This window comes from Chlorocebus sabaeus, chromosome 22 (assembly GCF_047675955.1).
Source record: "Chlorocebus sabaeus isolate Y175 chromosome 22, mChlSab1.0.hap1, whole genome shotgun sequence".
NCBI classification, from domain to species: domain Eukaryota; kingdom Metazoa; phylum Chordata; class Mammalia; order Primates; family Cercopithecidae; genus Chlorocebus; species Chlorocebus sabaeus.
Window position 1 is genome coordinate 34766436 of NC_132925.1, and position 17837 is coordinate 34784272.

The following is a 17837-nucleotide window of genomic DNA, read 5'->3' on the forward strand; positions in this document are numbered from 1 at the left end:
CTATACTAATGGTTGCCTGAGGGTATGTGGATAGCATCAGGAGGATCTTCTGTTTATATCCAGAAAATAATAAACCATAAAGCTACCTAGATCTTTAGTAGCCAAATCTTACTATCTCAATTTTGTTATACCATTTATGTAAGTGGTTATCCATATTTCATTATAGGGTGTTTGGGCTTAATATGAGAAAAGGAGGAGCAAAGAAGTAGAATAGGAAAGAATTTATTCTCTTTTACTTAGCCAGAAAATTTGGATTGAGACATAGCTACTTAACAATAACAGGTTTGTGTCTAATGAGAGCCTCAAGGAGTTGGAGTCATTCTGTTGCAGCATACTTTGAGCTTATCTATTCCAGAATATATGTGCTTGTATAAATTCTCTGTTTAGAATTAAAATAATCTACATATTCTAATTACTTAAACATATTTTTCAAAATTATTATAGAGTCAAAACAGTCAACACCATTTCGTCATCCTTCTGTCTTCTCTAACACCCCTGGTGGATGAGCTGCTATTGCAACTGTCATTGCAATTATTGACTGCAATTTTTGTCATTACATTTATTGATATGAGTAAGTTTAAATCCATTAACTTTAACTTCGTATTTCTTTTCTGTCTCATGTGTTCTTTATTTTTTTTTTTCTCTTGGTCTGCCTTCTTTTGGATTAGTTGAGTATCCAATGTTCCATTTTATCTCTATTTTGGCCTTATCGTTATATCTCTTTATTTGTAATGATTATTGTAAGGTTTACAATATATAACTTTAACTTATCAAGGCTACCTTGAAATAATAATATACCACTTCATATATAATATCAGATCATTTCAACAACACATTTCTATTTCCCTGCTCTAATTATTTATGTAATTTATGTCAAACATCTACTATATAACCCACAATACATTGTTAATTATTTTGCTGCAAAGAGTTATCTTTCAAATAAAATTTTAAAAGAAAAAAGTATGTTATATTTACTCATGTATTTACTATTTCTGGTACTCCTCTTTACTTTGTGTTATTATAAATTTCCATCTTATTTGGTTTTATTTTCCTTCTTCCTGAAGAACCTCTATTAACACATCTTGTAGTGCTTGTCTGTGGGTGATGATTTCTCTTTCAACTTTTATGTCCCCAAAAATCTTTATTTTATAGAATTCTAGGTTGACTTTTTATCTTTCAGCATTTTAAAAATGTCTATATTACTCCATTCTCACACTGCTAATAAAGATATACTCAAGACTGGGTAATTTATAAAGGAAAGAAGTTTAATTGACTCACAGTTCAGCATAACTGGGGTGGCCTCAGGAAATGTACAATCATGACGGAAGAGGAGGCAAACAAATCCTTCTTCACATGGCAGCAGCAAGAAGTGCTGAGCAAAAAGGGGAAAAGCCCCTTATAAACCATCAGAGATCACTCATTATCATGAGAACAGCATGAGGTAACCACTCCCATGATTATATTACCTCCCATGGGTCCCTCCCACAACACGGGGATTACAGGAACTACAATTCATGATGAGATTTGGGTGGGGACATAGCCAAACCATACCAATGAAATTCTAAGTCTTCTAGTTTGTATTGTTTCTAACAAGAAGTATTTAATAATTTTGTCCTCCTCCTGTATGTAATGCCTCCATTTCCTGTCTCTTTTTGGGATTTTCTTATCAATTGTTTTCAGCAATTTTAGTATCATGTGTCTTGATGACATTTCCTTCATTTTTCTCCTCTTACTTATAGTTGAAATCTCTAGATCTTTGTAAATATAGTTTTAGTTAAATCTGAAATATTTTCAGTGGCCAGGCATGGAGGGTCATGCCTCTAATCTCAGCACTTTGGTAAGCTGAGGCAGGCAGATCACTTGAGGTCAGGAGTTTGAGACCAGCCTGGGCAACATGGCAAAACCCCGTCTCTACTAAAAATACAAAAATTAGCCAGGCAAGGTGGGGGTTGCCTGTAGTCCCAGGTACTCAGGAGGCTGAGGCAGGAGAATTGCTTGAACCCAGGAGACAGAGGATGCAGTAAGCCAAGATGCGCCACTGCACTTCAGCCTGGGCAACAGAGCAAGACTCCATATATATATACACACACATATTTATTTATTTACTATATATATTTTTATTTATTTACCATATATACACACTATATATTATATACTATATATAATATATGTACACTATATACACAAATATATATATATATATAAAAAAGCCTTTCATTATCCAAGTAATTTTTCTGCCTTCCTTCCCCACCTCCTTTTTAGGACTGACATACGTGTTAAACTGCTTCATAGAGTCCCATAAATCTCTGAGGTTATATTTGTGTGTCTGTTTGAATCTTTTTTCTCAGATTGTGTGTGTGCTTCAGATTGGATAGTTTCTATTGCTATGTCTTCACATTCACTAATCCTTTTTCTGTAGTATCTAATACCCTGTTATACCAATGTAGTAAACTTTTTCATTCCAAATATATTTTTCATCTCTAAAAGTTCCATTTAGTTCCCTTTTATGTCACTCATTTCTCTCTTCATCATAGTCAAGTTTTCCTTTAAATCCTTGATCATATTTATAATAGCTGTTACAAAATATTTTTCTTCTAATTCCATCATCTCTGTCATTTTTGAATGTTTTTTCATTGGTAATTTTTTTTCCAGTTACATATCACATTTTCCAGCTTTATCATGTAATGTAAATTTTATTTTGATGTCATTCATCATAAACTTTTTGTTGTTGGACTGCTGAATTTTGTTAAATTCCTTTACAAAGTATTAGACTATTAGACATTTTTCTGGCAGGCTGGTTAATAGATTGCAGATCAGTTTGGTTCTTTTGAGTCTTATTCTTAAGCTCTATTAGGGCAGGCTTGTTAGGCCCTACTGAAAAAGAATTACCCTTTTTGGGATCTCTTTTCCCTGGCTATTAACAAAGTCTCTCCGCTTTGGCTGAAAAAAACTCGAACACTTCCAATCCCCGAAAGCTCTAGGAGTGGTTCACCTCTTCAGCTCTCTGGTTGTTCTTTGCCGGCCTTCTGGAGGTTTACCCAAAGTATGCACAGTTTAATATTCAGCATTCAATAGGCTCAAGGCAATCCTTTTGCAGATTTCTGAAGCTCCTTGTCTGTATATCTCCCTTCCTCCAGTATTCTACCTGCAAATTCTACTGCCTCATCTCCCTGAATTTAAATTTCTATCTCCTAATCTCAGTGTGATCACGGTGCTCTGTTTAGGTTTCCCTTCTGTACATTATGATCAGGAAAGTATATACAAGCTAAAATTTTTTCTATGCAACAGAAGACATTAATTTCAAGTGTATACCTCTCCCTATTATGTCATACAAATTTCAGGGTTTATGTCTTTTATATGGTATAAATATAAATATATACCATATTTATATGGTTTATAAATATATGCCATATAAGATACATATTTTATATATATATATAAAAGACAACCATGTCTTTTATATGGTATCTGGTTATGTTGTTAATATTTTGAAATAAAATACCAGAATTATATTTATTCAGTGTTTTATCTTTGAACAACCTGAAAATTGTATAGCAATTCATTATTTTCTCACCTAAACCACTGATATATAAAATACTATTTAAGACAACAAGATCAAACAAGGTCACTTACTATCTTCCTTTGGGCATACCTATATTCTAGCCATGTTGAACTTTGTATCGTTACTCAAACAACCTCTTTAACACCCATTTTCTGGATTCTATTTTTAAGAGAATGAGATCTACGGTAAACTGTCTTAAGTTCAAATCCTGATCCAACTAATTTATAAAGCAAGTTATACTTAAAGCATCTTTGACTTCGTATTACTATGTCCATGTAGAAATAATAATATAAAATCTACCTCAAAATGATTGTTATGAAGAATAAAAGAAACAATATATAGTCAATGAATGTGAGCTAATGTTATCACTTACAAACTTTTCCCCTATTTCTTTATATGTAAACCCTATCCATAATTCAATTTCAGTTAAAATGCCACCTCTACAGGAAGGCTTTCCCCAGATCCATGCTGAGAGGATTCTTTCTTAAGGTATTCATCACAGGGCATTTATGTGATTTATATTTTTCTTCTTAGCTTCTATACTAAGCAATTAAGTTCTTGAAAGGAGCTTCCATGCTTTATGCTCTCTTTTTTCAAAATAGGTATCCCACAGTGGATAGTAAATTGCTTTGTATTTAGTAGGCTATTCACAAATACTTGCCTCAGAAAAGAAAATTAAACAAGACTATATGGGTGAAGTTTTTCAAATAACTTACGAATCTCCCTAAATCAACTGCCATCATTTTGTCAAATCCCTTGTTTACACCAAGATATATATGTTTGCAAAATTTTCTTAGCTAACAACCTAGTTAACTTTATCAGAAAAGGAGAAATGAGATTAGTACGACATGACTTGTTCTTGGTAAAATAACACCTTGGTTTCTACATGCTCACAAATAATCTATTCAATATTTCAGAATTTTGCAGGAGATAAAGTTAACTCTATAGGTTAGAGAATTCATCTTTATTTTATCTTTAATATTTTGTATATTTGCTTGTGTCTATTATTTTATATTTTCCAATTCTCCAAATGTGATCATTTCTGGAAGTTATGATGTTCAGTTAAAAAAAAGGATAGACTTTGGAGCAAAAGTCCATAGGTTTGGATTCCAGTTGCTCTGATAGACAGCAGTATGGCTTGAAAAAAAAATATTTACTTTCAGTTGACACAATATTTTCTTGGGGTATGGTGATTATTAAATGAGAATAAGTGAAAATGTATGACCTACCACCTACTGCTTAAAACTTGCTAGTTGCTTCCTTTTGGTTTCCTCACCTGTAAAATGCAAAGTCATCCCTGTTTACTTTTCAGGATTCCCATAAGGATTCAGTGAATACATACATTGTGATGCTTTGAAAAACACACATTATATAAATATGCAAATTTTTAAAAAAATTATGGTCAATATCATTCTTGAATAAAAGTTACCAAACTGTGGATTTTGATTGTAAATTTGCCAAAATAGTCTCCTATTAACCAATTTATTGATTTCCATTCATTTCTTCTAATTTGAAGATTATTCTTCTTGACAAAGAAAAATATAGGCAAAATATTTGTTCATCATCTCTCCCTTCTCTGTGTCATCTCTGAACATTACGCCATATTCTCCTAAGTAATGCTTCTATCTATGCAGTCTGGGGTGACTTTTCAAATCTCTTCTAAAAGTTTATGATTCTAAAAGAGTAAATTAGAGTGTTCTTGTACACACACAAAAGAGGGCAAAAAAAAAATCAGAACAGATTTTCACAAACAGCTGAAACTATTTAATATGGGTATCCTTAAAAAAATACAATATTATGAGCAGTAAAAGTCAATTATTTATTTTATGATGGAAATATTTCAGTGTGATTATATCTGAGTGCATCTTGAATTTTTTTTTGTTCAGGCTGCAAGCATTGGTCCTTTTTACCAACCACTACAAATTATGCACCCTAAACATTATGCACTCTATGCTATAAAATGACAATATAAAAATATATTCCAGTCTACATTAATTGAACATAAAGTACATTCTGATACTCAGCTTAGACTAACCATAACACAGAATTTGTCATTAAATGTTCAGTTCACACACATACACTCAAAACTGATCCAACAACTCCTATTATGCCAGTTACCAGCATTGCCAGCCCCTTTGCCCTTCACTGCCTGGAGAACGTCCATCAGAAACAGGGAAGCAGAGCAAACTGCCACAATGCACCATTGATGTTTGAGCAAGGCTGCCCAAGCAGCTGCAATAACAGGGCAACTCTTCAAAGTGTCAGCATTGAAACTTACAATTCTCTCTCCCATACACCATCAATGAAAACCTTTATAAGCTACAATCAATTACAAAATAAATCTTTGAGACAAATCATGTTCTTTCTTCATTTCTTCTCTCCTTCTTTTCCTCCCAAAACCAAACGTCCTTGGTTCAAAGAAAAATTCAAGGAGAAATTTCCCCCCTTTCTATCTTGGTCTCTGCCTCTCTTATGTTCTAAAATTTCTCTCAAGGAGGTTTAAGGATGTCTGCTAAACACTTTTGTTTACAAGACAAGTTCTAGGGTTTTTTGTTTGTTTGCTGTTGGGTTTTTATTGTTGGAATGTTTTTATTTTAAAAATTCAAAAGTCACTTGATATTTTGAGCACACTCATACTAGATTTTTGGCAAAGCATGTTTTTGATTATTAAAAGACAATCTAAATTCTGAAATGCATGCACCAAATCACATAACCTCCATATTTTTGTAAACCACAACAAAAGTGCCTCATATTAGCTACAGATGAATAGCTAATGAGTCAGCAAACAGTTAAAACATTCCGTGAGCATAGATGCACTAGCCACACAAAGTTTTTGAGAGGAGAAATATATTAAGTATTTAAAAACTACTTAGAATGAAGGGAAACTATTCTTTGTTTAACAAAGCAACTATGTTTAATTTGTCTTAGGATTATACCTACCAAACCAAATGAAAGTTTATCTGTCATTTTTTTATTTCTCCTTAGCCATCAATAGTTAATGCCTTTTTAAATTTTGTAACATATATTTAAGGTCTTAGAATTGTAGCAACAACTTTTAGATTCTTCATCATTGCTTTTACCATTCAAACAGCATATGAAAACCCCTTCAAATATAATGTCAAGGTATAACTCTAATTCCTACAGATAACGAAAATATATACACTTCATCATGAGTTAATCTACTACCTGAAAAATCAAAGTCCAAAATACTTGGTATCTTAGTTCAAGCTGCAATAATAATAAATTACCACACACTTGGTTAAACAACAGAGTTTAACACAAAAAAATGTATTTCTCACAGTTCTGAAGGCTGAGAAGTCTGAGATTAGAATGCCAGCATGACCAGGTTCTGGTGAATGCCCTTGTCCTGGTTTGCATATAGTAGTCTTCTCACTGTGTCTTCACATGATGGAGGGCCAAGAGATGGAGTTGAAGCAAGCTTCTATAAGGGCACTACTCCCATCTTGAGGGCCTCACCTTCATGGCTTAATTATCTACCAAAGGTCCCATGTATAAATGCTGTCACATTAAAGATAAGGTTTTCAATATATGAATTTTGAGGTGACACAAACATTCAGCTCATAGCATTTAGAAATCTGTTAGAATTTTTAGTTATTTCTCATTATTGTCGAAGCAACACACACACACACACACACACACACACACATTTACCAGTTAAATAGGACCACAAAGTTTATACAAAATACAGCATCCCGTATCCAAAACTTTGACCCTCTGCCAAAACACATTCTAGTGTTTGCCTCATTTCTAAATAATATGCTTATATTGTTATGTTTATTTATAAATTTTAGACATATTAACTTCCTATCATGGCAGAAGACTTAGTTCTTTGACACTACCTCATTTCCCTTTCTTTCATCGAACTTCCAGTAATCAGTGAAGTAGTATTTTCGAATACATTTGGTACCTTGAGTAGTAACAATATTTCCTTCCTAGAGTTAATATTGTCACTTTGCCCCCCCGATTCCCAATGTTTGCAACAAAAATGTAAAACCTCTACAAATATAATATTTCACACTCTTACACATGAAGAATCCTATTCTAATTTTTTTCCCTTAAGACATCCCTTTCTGGAGTTCTCCATCGTCTAGCTCAAGTAAAGACTGCTTATTTTTAAGATCAATGCACCGAAGTTATCCAGGAACTTCCCTTCACGTTTCTCATCTCATTTTAATCACCTGTTTCCTGAACCCTCTATCTTGGTCTTTCTTCCTCAGTTTTTCCTCATTTGGATGTAGCATATCCTTGAAACAATTCCTGAGAAAGCAAATGTGGGGGGTATATTTGGAGAGCAATGTGTCTAAAAATAAAAAATTTTTTCTACCCTTATACCTAATTGGTAGTTTGGGTGTGGAATTCGAAGTTAAGAGTAATTTTCTCTCTTATTTATTTATTTATTTATTTTTAATGAGACGGAGTTTCGCTCTCGTTTCCCAGGCTGGAGTGCAAGGGCAAAATCTTGGCTCACTGCAACCTCCACCTCCCAGGTTTAAGTGATTCTCCCGCCTCAGCCTCCCAAGTAGCTAGGATTACAGGCATGTGCCACCACACTCAGCTAATTTTAAATTTTTTAGAGATGGGGTTACACCATGTTGGTCAGGCTGGTCTTGAGCTCCTGACCTCAGGTAATCCACTTGCCTCAGCCTCCCAAAGTGTTGGGAATACAGGCATGAGCCACCGTGCCCGGCCTTCTCTCAGAATTTTAAAACCACATCTTCTAGCTTTGAATGTTGTCATTAAGAAATCAAATACCATTCTGGTTCTTGAGCCCAATGTATGGGGCCTATATTTTCTCTCTGGAACTTTCTATTATCATCTATTGATTACTGCTATTGTGAAATTTTCCAATTATGTATCTTGGCATGGATTTGCTTTCACATTTTTATGGGCACTCAGAAGACCCTTCCAAAGTGGAACTTTGTGTCTTTAGAGCTGAAAAATTTTACTATATACTTTTATAACAGTTTCTTCCCTATCATTTTCTTTGCTCTCGCCTGCCTTCTGAATTTCCCATTAATCAGATTTGTTGAATCATTTGTCTGATTTTATCTTTACTCTCCTATTTTCCATTTATTTGACTTTTTTTGCTCTATTTTCAGGAAAATTTCAATCATATAAAAGCTATTATTTCAGTTATTATAAGAGTGCTTATTCTCTGGTTATTTCTTCTTTTTATACAATCTTGTCATGTTTCATAGAAGCAGTATCTTCTGCTATCTCTCTGAGTATATTAATTATACTTTATTTTTACTTCAGCTACTGTTTTCCACGGGATATACTGCCTCTAATTCTTAAATAGGTTCTGGAGTATGAACTGTCTTGTTTCTCATTGATACAACACTCTCCAGTCACATGTATTCAGCTTTTCCAGTTCTGCCAATTCCTCCTTTACATCTTCCAAAAGTTGGGTCTCTTTAATACGTTGCTTCCTCTTCCTTATGCCTGTGGATTTATATATTTTTTAGTCTTTTGCTCAAATTTTTAGTCCCTTACTAGGAAGGAACAAGGAAAAACATGTGTTCAATCACCAAGTTTAACTGGAAGTCTGCTGTTAAATTTCCTGAAGATGTTAATCCTACAGCTATAATCATGCTATTCACAGAGTCATAAAATCATAGGGCTCTTACTATAAAAAGGTTATCAGAGATCATCTGATTCAACCCTCTTATTTTAAAAGTGGGAAAATGGAAACTCAAAGAGGTTAAGTGGTTTGTGCAAGGTTATTTAAATAGCAATCCATACATTTGGTATTTGACTTGCTTTCATTACCATAGTGCCTCCTCAAATAGTTACCCCCTTGAAGTAGTGACTCACCAAAGACTCCCAGACACATTCTAAGGTTAACACATTTGAATAAGCCAGTCTAGCTTTTGGATATGAAATGGAGGGAAGCTGTCATTAAAGAAAATCTGGGAAACAATGTCTCCAAAAATAAATATTTGACTCTGGACATCCTATTTTCTACTAGCAGAAATTCCCTAATCAATACTCTACATGAAACTCATTCCCCTTATTCAGCTTCAGCATAACACACTTATTCTAACTTTTACTCTTTCAGGTTACAGAATCACATCATGTTTTCTCAAAGCAAGGTAAATTTGTGTTTGAAATTCAAATGAATCTTTTATATCTTTCCTAAGTTTCTACCCTCACTTCCTTCCTGACCTCTTGCTGCCCACCAAACTCCTACTCCTAAAATAGTCCTTTTTTTTCCTGCAAATGGCACCACCCAGGTAATCATGAAAAATATCTTGAGAGTCATCCTAAACTTCTCTGTTTCTTTAACAGCACCCAGCTTCCATCCTCCACCGATAGAGTACTCAAATCTTATCAATTCTACTTCCTAAAAATCTCTTGAATCTATTCCTCTTACGTTCCTCATAGTTTCACAGTCGCTGTTTCAGTTCATGCCCTCACTATACTTCACCCTGATTTCCATTAATTGTCTTCTAACAGTCTCACAGGCTCTGGTCTGCTTTCTTTCTACCCCTTCTTCCAGACTCAATTGCTGAAGTGCTTTTTCTCAATAAAATTAAGAAGTCATTTCCTCACTTAAAACCCTTTAGAGGATCCCACCTCATTTCTGGCTTCTTAGTATGGCATATATAAGGCACTTCATGATAGGCACTACTTATCCCTCCACCTTCGTCTCCTGTGGCTCTTCACCTTGCATGTTACGGAACTAGAAATCAGAAAATCAAAAATCTCCTCTTGGGTTTTGTGGGGAAAAGAAAGAGGAGAGATCCGACTGTTACTTTGTCTATGTAGAAAGAAGTAGACATAAGATACTCCATTTTGTTTCGTTTTAAGAAAAATTCTTCTGCCTTGAGACACTGTTAATCTCTAACCCTACCCCCAACTCTGTCCTTGCAAGAGACATGTGCTGTGGTGACTCAAGGATTGATGGATTTGGGGCTGTGCAGGATGTGCTTTGTTTAACAAGTGCCTGAAGGCAGTATGCTTGTTAAAAGTCATCATCATTCTCTTAATCTCTAGTACCCAGGGACACATACACTATGGAAGGTCCCAGGGACCTCTGCCTAGGAAAGATAGGTGTTGTCCAAGGTTTCTCCCCATGTGATAGTCTGAAATATGGCCTCGCGGGAAGGGAAAGACCTGATCGTCCCCAAGCCCGACACCCGTGAAGGGTCTGTGCTGAGGAAGATTAGTAAAACAGGAAAGAAGGCCTCTTGTAGGTTGAGATAGAGAAAGGCATCTGTCTCCTGCCCATCCCTGGGCAATGGAACGGCTTGGTGTAAAACCCTGTATGCTGGGCGCCAGTGCCCTGGGCCCACTTTCCTTTCTCTATACTTTGTCTCTGTGTCTCTTTCTTTTCTCAAGTCTCTCGTTCCACCTGATGAGAAACGCCCACAGGTGTGCAGGGGCAGGTCACCCCTTCGTCTGGCGCCCAACGTGGGCTCAGCAGACAGAGGACCCGTGCCGGCACCGGTCTCTGAGTTCTCTCAGTATTTATTGATAATTATCTTTACCATCTTTTAGAAAAAGGGGAAGTGGCAGGATAATAGGGTTATAGTAGGGAGAAGGTCAGCAGAAAGACATATGAATAAAGATCTCTGTGACATGAGTAAGTTTAAGGAAAAGTGCTGTGCCTTGATGTACATATGCAAACATTTCCATAAACATTTTCAGTGCATAAAGAGCAGTATTGCCACTAGCACGTCCCACCTCCAGCCCTAAGGCGGTTTTCTCCTATCTCAGTAAACAGAACATACAATCGGGTTTTACACCAAGACGTTCCATTGCCCGGGGACAGGCAGGAGACAGATGCCTTTCTCTATCTCAACTGCCAAGAGGCCTTCTTTCCTCTTTTACTAATTCCTCAGCACAGACCCTTCATGGGTGTCGGGCTGGGGGATGATCAGGTCTTTCCCTTCCCACAAGGCCGTATTTCAGACTATCACATGGGGAGAAACCTCGGACAACACCTCGCTTTCCCAGGCAGAGGTCCCTGCAACCTTCCGCAGTGTATGTGTCCCTGGGTACTTGAGATTAAGAGAATGGTGATGATTTTTAACAAGCATACTGTCTTCAGGCACTTGTTTAACAAAGCACATCCTGCACAGCCCTAAATCCATCAAACCTTGAGTCACCACAGCACATGTCTCTTGTAAGGACTGGGTTGGGGGTAGGGTTAGAGATTAACAGTGTCTCAAGGCAGAAGAATTTTTCTTAGTACAGAACAAAATGGAGTATTTTATGTCTACTTCTTTCTACATAGACACAGTAACAGTCTGATCTCTCTTTCTTTTCCCCACATTTCCCCCTTTTCTTTTGAATAAAACCACCATCGTCATCATGGCTCGTTCTCGATGGTCGCTGTCTCTTTGGAACTTCTGGGTATACATGCAGACTAACAACAGACAGAACAGGCACACAAGGATTAATACAAAATTTACAATAGTAGTACTTCCGATGGTCTTAACCCAAGTGACAGGGTTAAGATTTGTGAGGCCATCAGTAACTCCTGCAATTGCCTCAGTTTCTGGTACCAACACAGAGATCACATACTTCACAAGGTAATAAAATATCACAAAGCAAGTGGACGCAGGGCGAGATCACAGGACTACAGGATGGGGCGAAATTAAAATTGCTAATGAAGTTTTGGGTATGCATTGTCATTGATAACATCTTATCAGGAAATAGGGTTTGAGAGCAGACAACCTGTCTGATCAAAATTTATTAGGCAAGAATTTCCTTGTCCTAATAAGCCTGAGAGCCCTACAGGAGACCAGGGCTTATTTCATCCCTTCAGCTTCAAACGTAAAAGGCGGTCACCCTCAGGGGGCCATCTATAGACCTACCCTTAGGGCGCATTCTCTTTCTCAGGGATGTTCCTTACTGAGAAAAAGAATTCAGCGATATTTCTCCTATTTGCATTTGAAAGAAGAGAAATATGGCTCTGTTTCGTCTAGCTCACCAGCGACCAGAAGTCTTATCTCTCTTGTTCCCTGAACATTGCTGTTATCCTGTTCTTTTTTCAAGATGCCCAGATTTCATATTGTTCAAATACACGTGCTCTACAAACAATCTGTGCAGTTAATGCAATCATCACACGGTCCTGAGGTGACATACATCCTCCTCAGTTTACGAAGATGACGGGATTAAGAGATTAAAGTAAAGACAGGCATAGGAAATCACAAGGGTATTGATTGGGGAAGTGATAAGTGTCCATGAAATCTTCACAATTTATGTTCAGAGACAGCAGTAAAGACAGGCATAAGAAATTATAAAAGTATTAATGTGGGGAACTAATAAATGTCCATGAAATCTTCACAATTTATGTTCTTCTGCCGCAGCTTCAGCCGGTCCCACTGTTTGGGGTCCCTGACTTCCCGCAACAGGGTTTATATTCACACTGGATTTTCAACACCAAATGCCAACATGCTAACTGTCCCTTCCCCTGTCTTCTCCCAAATAAAGGAATCCAACAAAAGAGAGTGAAAAGATTACAAACCAGTTAAAACCATTTAAAATTATGAAAGTGCTTTTACCATAATATTTTATATTTATACTTATAATATTTTATCTTTATCTTTCAGGGGTTATAGTCTGTTTAAATATATTGGTAGTACATTAAATTCAGTATTCAGAACACTGAAGATGTAAATTAAATATGTGACCATAACAATAATAATTAGAATTTTATCATGTGAAATAATTAAGGAATTAACACATTATTATAGTAAGGGCCAAATCTAAGAAATGTACTATACCATACCACTAGACTACACATTTTTAGTAGACATGACTGTGTCTTAATCATCTTTACATTCCCTACTATGCCAAATACTATCCCCAACATAATAGTTGCACAGTGAATTAGTAAATAATTAAATAAAATTATAAATAATATCACACCCACAAACCCAGGAAGCAATTGTTTGTCTACTACTTGATGAGGCCAGTAATTCAATGGTATTTATTATTAGTTGATAGATTTAGTCAAATGTCATGAGTACCTATTAAAAAATGTATATATACACACACATTTTTCAGCAGATCTTCATATGGAACATCAATCTAATCTTTATTTGGGCATATGTTAAATCATTCAATGGATAACATAGTAAAAATTTTCAACATAACAGAAAGACATATGCTATTTGAAAAATCAGTAAAAACAAAAAAAAAGATGATTCAATTGTTGGTATTCTTATCTTCAGATTGTCCTTCACAGCACATCCCTCTGATACAGAGAAATAAAAACTTTCTTACCTAGAACTTTGATCAAGTTACTGCCTTTTATATCACTATAATGATATTCAAACTGCCTTCGAAGCAAACTAGAACAGAAACATTGCACACGCACATGCACTTGAATTGTACACTTCTTCTATCGTACCAACTTCAGGTACCACGATATGCTCACCATTAATATGCACTAAAGCTAACCCGCTTGCCTGCTGCAATTTTATCGTTGCAGCAAAACAATTGGTGGTGGATTAACCCATCACCTCAAGTTAGCAATACATCCTGGACCAGTTACAGATATGCATTAATCCACAACTTAAAATGTAAAATATCAAGGAGCTGGGTCAATACAGGAATATGAGTCAAGAACAGAGTACTTCAAACATATCCAAACTGAAACTGGTTCTTTTCTCTGCCTAGAAAGGTACTTAACAATGGGTTCTGAATATCATGTTGACTGACAGGTATGTCATATAAAGAAGGAAATCCTCTCAAATCTTACCTCTTTAAAAATATTAGGTTTAACAAAAGTGTATGATGTGTAGATCCCTACTGGATAGAAGCCTGAATACCTAACCCATTATATAAATAGTACATATAGTATAGTATGTAAAGGCTGTGATTTTCTGGGCTGCTGCCTACTTTTTATGTTTTACTGTTGTCTTCATGTAAAGTAACTATATGGAAATGGTGTATCTCAGGAAACAAAATGGGTGAAATTTAAATCAACAAACTAAGGATAAACAGTATAGGTCAAAAAGAAGGATACATGTTAACAATATGATGACACACAGCAAAATAAAGAAAATATATGAAGAATACACAACTGAGGGCAAAAGGCTGAGGACAGTTGAAATTGATAGAATATGTAATGACTGAAATAAAAGCACAAGAAAGAGTAGAGAAGAAACTTGAACAATAGTTATAGATAGGAATGAACTGTGAGGACTCCAATGCCATGATAAGGCATGATGTAGAACGACTGTATTTCTTTTATCCAACAGCTTCATGATGGGTAAACATAGACTATAATCCGAAGAACAAATAGGCTTAAATTCCATTACAGGCCCAGAAAGTGACCAATAGTGATACTTGTAATATTTAAGAAAGCAAATGAGCACTTAACTTTAGATTATACCATTAAAATTTTTTTTAACTTGGGAAAATGTTTCAAATTCCACTTTGCTGCCTACTGGCTTTATTTTTTAAAAAATTAGAGAAATGTCATGTAAATCACTGTAGAGAGCATTGCATTGCTTGTTTGAAAAAAAAAGTTGATAGTTTGATAGTGCATTCATTCTTATGCCACCAGCACTGAATCAACCATTATAACATTCAAACCAAGAGGAAACTTTCAGCAGTATTGATGCTGTCTCCTACTCTGAAGCGTGAGTCTCTTTTCTATGAAGAGCACATGCTTAGGGAGGAAAACAGTATATGAAATTATACAAAAATGTGTGTGCTAGCATTCAGAAAGAAAGCAGGTAAAAGCTTAATTCTCCTCCAAAAAAAAGCAGTTTCTAAATGTGGATTCATTAATGAAAACTTACAACCTAGCAGTTAGCAGAAGCATTTAGGAATGGAAAGCATACAGTCAATGCCAACTATTAGAATCAGTGTTCTACTACCGCCCAACTATTCCAGCTTAGCTAACAGTCTTTTTTGTCAAGACTTTTGTTTCTTTTTCCTTTGTTTCCTCTGTTTTCAACTGGGAGAGAACTGTGTGCAGCTGAGTGTTCATTTAAGTCAGAAACACACTGGCTAGATCTAGGTTCAGTGTGGGTGAGTATTGCGTAAGCATTCCACACACCTCCACCAATACGCCGCCAACTCTCCATATCCCAAGCTTTCTGATAGGATTCAGCTGAGACTACACATGGTGCTTTTACTTATGTTACACATATGATCTCAGGTCTCAGCATGTACTGACATACGTAGTTACCATCAAACTTGCTCTTCTCATAAATCCTGAGAAAAAAGGGGAGGGTGGAGGTAGAAAATGGACAGAACTTCTCTGCTAACCTAAACAGAACTAGTATGCATTGCTGCTAAAATATTCCAATAGCTGGCAGCACTGATCCATAATATTATATTTGTAATATAAGTATACATAAACCCTACAACAGATGATCTCAGATTGTCATTGATAATGATGACGGCTAATTTTTTTTAGTATGTTACTTGTACCAAGCATTGCTCTAGGTACTATACATCTCATTTAATCCTCATACACACACACACACACACACACACACACACAAATTCTTGTTGGGTAAAGTTATTTTCATCTTAATTTTACATAAAAGGACATTGAGATACAGAAAGAAACTGGTTAAATTGATTTTAACATATTTAACTTATTTAAAGTTAAAACATGGCATTATTTACCAACCTTTTGATGTAGGGCCAATGGCTGTCACTGCCCCTTGATCTGCTATGTAAAGTTTCACGTCTTTCTTCTTGCTTAAACTGCACCATGATGTATCACCTATGATTTCCTGTTTTGGATTACTTAAACTCAGTGACAGCTTAAAAGTACTTGGAAAGCAAACTGAATGAGGGATCCTTCCAGGCTTTTTACATTTTTTCACCCCTACCTCAGGCAATCTTTCACAGTTGTCTAGCCCACACCTATTTAAACTGCAATTTGTTTTAGCAACTCACCTTTAAAAAGTCTTTCCAAAGCACCAACTTAAATTTTATAAAATCAACAACTCTTTATATTTTTGAACTCATATTTCATCAGTTTGCATAATTAAATTACAATTGCACATTTATTCGGCATAAACAAATTTGAAAACAAACACAAGTGACGCTAGATAAGCAGAGCAGGAGGTAAACAGATGAACAGAAACATACCATTTTTTCAGAGTATTCTGTTGGCCAGAAGCAGGAATAACCTAAAAGGGAGTCTACCGTATACCTATCATTTCCTAATTATAAATAGTACTATTTAATAGGTATACTAGCTTTCTGGAAGAATGGATTTACAATGGAAAACTACAAACAAATTTAGCAAAGAGGTTCACAATGATACCAAAATTCTACACTAGAAAAGTAATACATTCCTTCTTATCTTTCTTTAATTAGAAATTGTAGGAGACTTCTTCACTGACAAAAACTAAGCACAAAATTCCACCCCAAACTCAATTCAGCATAAGACTCCTACCCAAAGCATAAATACATACACTCACATACAAAAAGAAAAACAAATTTTAAATTAATAAAGAAATTAAAGTATTATGAAAGAAACTTTCTCCCTACTAGAGAAAACCATCACCTCTTGGTGGGGAAAACTCTGAATTTAAAGTTCAGGTTCAGGGAATTACTACTTATTTGATGGGGTAAATCACTTCACCTCTCTGAGCTATCATATCCATTTCTGGAAAAAAAAAAAAAGAGAAAATAATAATGGTTCTCTCCTCACAAAACTATAGTCAGAATTATATAAAATAAAATATATAAAGACACTCTGCAAACTATCTATCATCTTATACATATAAATTGTTATTACTGGAAATCCTAACTTATATTTTCGACAGAGAATTTCAGAGTCAAGGGAGGTCATTTCACAAATGACAAGGCTGTGCTTCAAAAGCCTAAATTACTTTCCTACTTACAGTGGCATGGATGACAGAGCAGAAATAGAGAATTCTTGATTAACCAGGAAAAGAATATCATAGGCATGGGTGTGAGATCAACTGGAGATTCAAGGAAGCTAAAGTGCCCAGAATGAACTAATGCTGTAATGTAGACTGTGAGCAGAGATAAAATTCCAGAAGCCAAGGAGTGTTGTACAGTAAGTCCTGGCAGTGAGGATATCCTTTGGTGAGGATAGTAGAGAAGAAATGAAAAATTAGTCAAAACATTTCAGCCATACCAAATAAGTATTCCATCCTGCACAGTAAAATTTTGATGCCTTTGCAAACTAAACAAAATAGGGAATTTAAGATAATTCCCGTGTTTATGCTGTTTCTTTCCACTGGTCAGAATAATTAACCATAGGTTAGGAAGTTAGGAAAACAATAGGATAGACGTCAGT

The 17837-nt window shown here is 35.5% G+C and overlaps 1 protein-coding gene across 9 annotated transcripts in view; it reads right to left on the bottom strand.

Moving 5' to 3' along the window:
• ZBTB20 (zinc finger and BTB domain containing 20) overlaps positions 1 to 17837 on the bottom strand; it is an 830675-nt gene that overhangs the window by 732248 nt on the left and 80590 nt on the right. Inside the window, exon 1 of one of the 9 annotated variants that reach the window (XM_038002441.2) lies at positions 1279 to 10588. The exons of the other annotated variants lie outside the window; for them this stretch is intronic. The gene's annotated coding sequence lies outside the window, so the exon portion shown is untranslated. Of the gene's footprint in view, positions 1 to 1278; positions 10589 to 17837 lie in introns of those variants that run through there. 9 annotated transcript variants of the gene reach the window in all.